This window comes from Ctenocephalides felis, unplaced genomic scaffold (genome assembly GCF_003426905.1).
Source record: "Ctenocephalides felis isolate EL2017-DRISC unplaced genomic scaffold, ASM342690v1 CF-g0.4_SCAFFOLD_01886, whole genome shotgun sequence".
In the NCBI taxonomy this organism is placed as follows: domain Eukaryota; kingdom Metazoa; phylum Arthropoda; class Insecta; order Siphonaptera; family Pulicidae; genus Ctenocephalides; species Ctenocephalides felis.
The window spans coordinates 164353083-164360698 of record NW_020538040.1 but is presented as its reverse complement, the minus strand read 5'-3'; the positions used below and the strand labels follow the sequence as shown (position 1 = coordinate 164360698).

Sequence of the window (7616 nt, the reverse complement as noted above, 5' to 3'; positions counted from 1 at the left end):
TAGATTTGCATAATTCAAAAAATGGACTTTTCAGTGGTTGAATATCGTCAGTTTCGTTTCACCGGAACCAGTATGCGCAATTAGTGACCATTCGTCTCTTAGATAGCTAAATGATTCGTATATTATATACATACACTTAACTATATTGATATATAATATATCAAAAGTATAAAAATTGACTTGTTATTTAAGGAGTCGTAGTTTTTTCTTAAAATATTAAAAAAAATCCTATCATACATGCTCTCTTATTCATACTTATCTATCATATATAATAAAAATTAAAAGAATTTACGCCATTTTAATGAATTTGCATATAGATAATTATATATAAATATTTATAAAAAAAGAACTCTTTAATATACTGTCTTCAGATTTTTAATGTGTTGCTGTATAAATAATTATTATAATTCGAATAGATATTATACAAAAATGTTTGCGATTTGACTCATTGTCGGTAGTGAGCCGGGAATAGTTCCATCGAGATTAAATTGTGATACAAACTCCATATATAATTTAAATTGCCATTAATTTGCAAGATCTTTTAACTAAAGTATGTTTTCATATCTTTAACTAGTGTTTGATAAAAGACATTACGGCAATGAATATTTATATCGAGTTTGTCATCACATAAATGCAAGAAAATCTAGTCAAAAATCGTGTAATGCAGCGTGTCGTATATGTGCATATTAACATATTTATATAAATACATGAATATTGCTAAGTTACAGATTCATAATTGTAGTATTGATAAGTGATGTTATTTTGAATTTTCAAAGTGTTTCTGTAGAAATTTGTATAAAGAGTGGTACAGATACAAAACGTATATGTTATTCTGAACAATCTAGTCATATATAAATATTATTTCCTCTCCTCCCGAGCCACATGTAGACGCTCTCATTAAAATAAAGCCTTAAGCGAACTCAAGTCATTCTGTGAATCGACTTGGAGTGTTCTTGGCCTAACCCAGAAAATTATAACATCCTTTAAAAATAGACAAATATATCTTTGAAATGTTTACTCGTAAAATATTTCAGGTCGAATCAATGTAGTTATCGAAACAAATGACTTATAGATCCGCTGCCAATGCGTTTTTATTTTATGCATATTTGGGATTAAAATGCCGCGGCTTTTTAATAATGAAACTTAAAAAATTGAATCATTTAATCACAGGGTGTTTTAGCCAAACTAAGCCGTAAGTGATCCTTTGTCGAGAATCAGACTTGCCTCTGATCCAGGTCGAAAAATTAGCATGAAAGCGATCAGAAGCATTTTGGCTATTGTAAAAAAAAAAACGTTTTGAGATTTTAACGTGTAATTGAAAATTATAGACACTATTAATACTAATTATTCGCATATGAAGCCAGATACAAATGATTTCGGGCGCGTACTCTTGCAATGCCTTTGATGACAGAAGATATATACAGTTTTTTGAAAATATAATATAGTGTTAAAATTGACTACTGATTGAATTTTGATTTATTTTACCTAGCATGTGGACGATTCTTTTATGAAGCTTGCGTCATATATATTATATATCAGACAATTACCTAACATCAGTGTAAAGCACTAAATTTTAGGTGTTTTGTCATAAATTACACATAAAGAACTTTAAAGTTCTAGATATTCAATATAAAAAGGTTTTTTATATTAAACTCTTGTTAATTACTTATTTCTATTATAAGTTATTTATTGTTATACTTTCTATAAATATATATAAATATTAATTATGTTAATACTGTTTGTTTCAAAGGAATCAATATACTACTACGAAAAACTGAGATACTGATTAACACTAAATCTAATAACATACATTTGGATAATCGAGCTACCGTAATGAATTATAATATAATAGATTAAATCTATTTTTTTTAAAAAACATAAAATTGATAAATAAATATCAATTCGAAGTAAAACTCGACACATACTTCACAACAATATCCAAAATCTTGCATCGAAGATTTATGCAATAGTTTTTATTTTGCTCGATGGGTTTAGTGTTAATTTATTTTTTCATATCATATGGTATATAAAATATATCAAACTATTGAATAAATTAATGGTATAATTGATTCTGCAAACTAACAGTTTAAAATATCATCGCAATCTGTAGTATGTATTAATTTTCAACGATTTTACACAATTTATATATCTCTTTGATATAGTAATAATTGTTTTTGTATAGACTGTAATATTAATTCCTCTTAAACTTTTTTGAAATTATTATTTGTATTGTTGCAATTTAGTCAAGTGAATTCGTATCTCATGGAATATAAAACTATGTTCAATAGAGATAGAAATTTCAACTATTGAATTACCTCATTCATGACAAGTTGCTTATAAGTCCCAAAAAACAATTGTAATATGTATATATATAACTGCATGTTAAAGTACTTAAAATCCATTTGCGTCTGATAGAAACTAGTTTGTAATGCATTTGATTTCATTGATCTTTACAATCATTTTGCAACTAGCATAATCTAATTTTCTAATATGATACGATTTTATTATAGAAAATACAATGTTCTGAACATATTTATAATCTACTAAATCACATATTTTAATAATAAGAATTACTTTTCACTGAATCTTTTTTCAAAATTTCGAATTCATAAAAATTATAGGACATAAATTAAACTTAATTATAGCAAAATATTATACAACGCCGGATTCATAATTCAATCATTTTATATTAATATCTTAGAATACACTTCACTGCATTGTAAATACATTTATTATACAATATTCATAGTACGTTCTAATTTATTAATATTAAATCTGCACAAATTTGTAAGGTGGTAAATCATTAAATGAGAAATCGGTAAAATGACCATTTTGTTTCCTAGTTATTTTATGCAAAGTTCAAACGTGATAAAAATTCAAACTCGATGGTAATGACAAGCATTGCAGTGAATTGTAAGCAAATAAATATATAATTCGACTGAAAGAATCTTGTTATTGACTTGATACTCTACTTCATTGTTTATTTATTAAGACCTATTTATAACCATAGAAATTTGGACTTTGCTTGTATGTTATAGCTCTCATGTCAAACTCTTTCATGAAAATAAATATTATTGTCAAGATTTTATTTTATTATGCTAATTTTCAATTTTAGGTTGCTACCATAAGGTTTCAATGTTGAATCCCAGGTTGTGTGTAACCTGAAAGGAAACAGTGATGATGTCTATTTTCACTGGATAATATATCAATAGTTTGCAAGTAAAAATAGCGGGCAATTAGAGAAGGACTACCAATGGAGATTGCTGTTCAAAGACCAACAAAAAAAAAAAACAATTATGAATTATAAATTTTGTTGAATACTCTGGAAATTTGTAACAAAACATCAAAGTCCCTATAAATGAGCATACAATGTTGTCAGCTTTAATCATTTTATGTTAAATATCTCAACAATTTTGGTCCAAATCTTAACATGGTGTACACTATAGTGTATTTACTTATTTCAGTATTATAGTGGCAATTTGTATCGTTGCTTAAAAGGTTTCAAAATCCAGGCTGCACCGCCCCCACCCTCTACTTATTTCCACTTGATACAAGTTCTTGAGGTCCAGGAAGTCAGTGAGTCAGTCTTTCAGAGTCCGCTTTAGAGGTCCAACGTGTCCTACGAATGACAACCTGGTGGGACCCATAGTTTAGTTGTAATTGTGAGTGTAGAATACCATTTACAAGAAGACAAGTCCAGTTTGAAGGTCAGATTTCTTATTATTAGCTGTAGATATTCCCCCATATAATAGTGTAAAAAAAAGAATAACAAATATTAGTTAAAGAACATGGCTGTATGCAAGTGCAATCATGTTCCACAAATAGTTGTAAATAGATAAATTATTTATTGAATAGGCTTATTTACAATGGTAATTCCGATTTCATTTGTACTGCTACTATCCCCCACTGGCAATTACAGGTGTTTTTAGAAGGCGAGAAAAGAATGCTAGGGTTTATGCTTAAGATCTCAAGTTTTAGGGATAGCAATGTTGAATTATATTGCATAAAAGTTTGTGCCCCCAAAAGGAGAGTAGCCCAAAACACTATATACAAAAAATTTTATATTTAATTGGACTATGGCATTGGGGCCTCAGTGAACAATATGTCACCGTCGTACATTTCTTCAAATATGTATATATATATGGCAAAATTTTCAAGGCAGTACATCAAACAAAAAATTGTGGAAGTTTATAAAATCATTAAACAGCCAAACATGTCGATATATTATTTTATATTAGATTTTGAAGAATTTTGCTTTTCAATACTCCAATTATTCACTACATAAATTGTTCATTAACTACAAAACATAATATATTTAGTGAATAATTGGAGTATTTGAGAGCTTTTTTAAATTCCACTGAAAATGATATAAAATAATATTAAAACATTTGGCTATTTAATGAAGATTTTATAAACTTCTACAACTTTTTGTTTGATAAATTGCCCTAAAGATTATGCTACTCATATTTTAACATCAAAAACATATATAAAAACTCAACATATATATAGTACCCTGAAAGTGCATAAAACATTCTGTGGTATTAAACAATATTGGAAATGAGAACAACTCAAATGCAAAATATCATTTAATGATAAATTCATTATAATTTTTAGAGAGAAATAGTATTACCATAAAAGATTACATACTACATTAACTTAATTGCTAGTTCTCTCTGCATGAAATCTGCATAGAAGTTTTCTACTTATTGCATTCCTATCATTTTTGTTATCACGACCTTTCCTTCCGCTTTTCACCCATTTAAAATCAAAGTATTTATTCATTTTTTTCGGTACTTTATCATGCTTTGTTCCTTACATCGGAATGAAGAGGTGTAGGCATCTCAGCGAGTCATCAACCTGTTGGAAAATATAATAATGATTATATAATATATTACTTTATATATAGCATACTATTTTATTTAATATATATATATATATATATATATATATATATATATATTCAAAGCATGAGGTTTTTTCAGATGGTGAAAGAAATATGATAAAATTTTTGGGCACCCAACCAATAATAAAAAAAATTGAATGAAGAAAGTCTTCATTAGAATAGCATAAGTTTCGAGTCTTGCTTTGATCCATCTTCAGTGCTGCAATAACAAAATTATAAGATAAAATAATAAATAATAACATATTTCTAAAACGATGATGATAATGAATCTTACAAGTAATATGGAAAACATAACCGAAAAAAAAATTGAAGATCAGTTATATTTTCCATATTGCTTTTAAACATTCATTATCATAATTATTATAGAAATGTTATTTATTATATTGTAATTTTTTAATAAAAAATGTGGAAATAGGTAATTGTTAAAAAGATTCTTCATCTAGAAATTTGAGCATGTTGAAATACCACAGTAGTCATTGCCTGTGCAGACATAGAAGTTTCTCTCTATAACATATTGTTAAATTGAAATCAATGCAACCCTCGCAATCAATCATATTAAAACATTTGTTAATATTTTCCTTATAATGTGGAGTTAATAAACTTACCTAAAACCTATTTCTCCACCTCCTTATTGTAAATGTAAACGTAAACTCTTCCTTTATCTATGGGTACATGACATAATTTTTGGTGCAAATTATTAATGCACTCCTACGCCTTATTACTGCATTCTGCAGCAATTCGCAGCTACCACCAAGGACTTCTATTGAACATATTGTTATATCATATTTGATTAATTAATTATTTTTGCTGCAATTATTATGAAAAATACCTTTGCGGAAAACTGGTGTCAGAATAGGCAACTTTTAACCTGCACTTGACAATCTTAGGGGTACTGCAAAAATCTTTTTCAAGGTTTTTAGGCTTTTATCTCCTAACTAAGAACATAAGATTCGTTTACTAATATTTTTTGCAAATGGTATTGAAGTATTTAGAATTATAATTACTTGGCCTTGTCCTTGGAGTGTTCTCCTGGTCCTATATCAGAGCATTCTCATTCTGTTTAACCATTTAAACATTTCACCGTTTTCACATCAACACATGTTGAACTATCACAGCATGTTGAAGTATTACAGCTGTGGCTTGTAGACAATGCCTGTGCCGACATAAAGGTTTCTATCTGTAATAATATACTGTTAGAATTTGCAAAAACCATATAAAAAGATTGTCAATATTTTTCTTATAATGTGGAGTTAGTAAAATGATTTAATACCTTGTTTACCTCCTTATTGTAGACGCTTCGAAGGTTTGCTGATTTTTATTATGGTATGACTGATCAATAACAGGGATACTCTTTATACATGTTTAATCATTTAATCGTTTAACCGCTTTCACAACAATACATATTGAAATATCACAGCTCTGTGGCTTGTAAACATTGTCTGTGCAGACATAGACATTTCTCTCTGCAATAATATACTTTTACAATGATATTAATGCAACCATATTAAATCAATTGTAAGTATTTTTCTTTTAATGTGAAGTTGTTAAAATTATTTAATACCTTGTTCACCTTCTTATTGTAGACACTTCAAAGGTTTTGTATCTTTTTATTTTCTTTATTTACAGTAACTGTGTTTGCAATACCATCAACCTTTTTAATCAATGGTAATATTGCATTTTATTAGTAGTACCTTGTCGACAAAATAGTATGCTGACTACAAATAAGCTTTTTATACATGTTTAATCGTTCTCACGCTACAATAATACAAACAAAAGATTATTGCTTTAATAATTATTATTATTTATAAATCTCTATTGAGTTAATAAAAGTAAGTAAAGTATATGCACAAATGTTAAATCATTTGCCAGAGAAAGGATAGGATAACTTTTACAACTAGATTTCCAATAAGAATTGTTTTATCTGCAGTATTTATATACAAAACAAATACCTTTTTACTTCGTAAATCCTTCAGATATTATTTAGGAGCCACTCTGATGTTTCCAATACTAAAATTATTTACATTGCACAACTGCTGTCACTTTGAGAGATGTCAAATTGTGTCAACATAACCTTCTAGGTCAGATATGTGAAACATACGGCCCGCGGGCCCCTGGGCTGCCTTAAGAATCATCATTAATCAATGATCATTAATTTGGGCTTTATGTAATAAATGGTTGATTTTATTTAGGGAATGCAATTCCGGTATACCGGTATACCGAATTACCGGTAAACCGTGCGATTTTTCGGCGGTAATTTTACCGGTATTTATTCCATAATACCGGTATGTTCGGTATTTTTTACATTAGCGCTATTTGATACATAATACCCTAAAGTTTAAATTTCTCGGAACAAATTTGTCTTTAAATTCCATAATCTCATAAACAGCTATATCTTCAAGTGATTCTATATGATAAACAAATGTCAAATATTATCTCAACTCGTCATTAAACTGAATATTTATTGCTTTTCAAAGGGCTTCATATCGTGTTACAATAAATAGAATTGGACTGATAGATAATGATGTTTGTTTCATCTTTTGTAAAAATGTAACAGTTTTTTAGGTGATATTTGCACCAAAATATTTTATATCATACAGATTACCCTTGCGTAATCTTTATTTTTTTCTAACTTTATTCATAATAATTATGATAATTACTAAATATTTTTGCTTCTTATTACAAATATAAAATATTATTTTTCGAAAATGTTTCA

The 7616-nt window shown here is 27.9% G+C and overlaps 1 long non-coding RNA gene across 1 annotated transcript; it reads right to left on the bottom strand.

Annotated features, from left to right (window-relative positions):
* Positions 1-5915: 5915 nt before the first annotated feature.
* On the bottom strand, positions 5916-6604 carry LOC113374556. Its single transcript, XR_003366995.1, has 3 exons — positions 6465-6604; positions 6174-6366; positions 5916-6080 (listed from the first exon to the last, which is right to left on the bottom strand). It is a non-coding gene; the product is annotated as an uncharacterized LOC113374556 (long non-coding RNA).
* Between the last annotated feature and the right edge of the window lie 1012 nt (positions 6605-7616).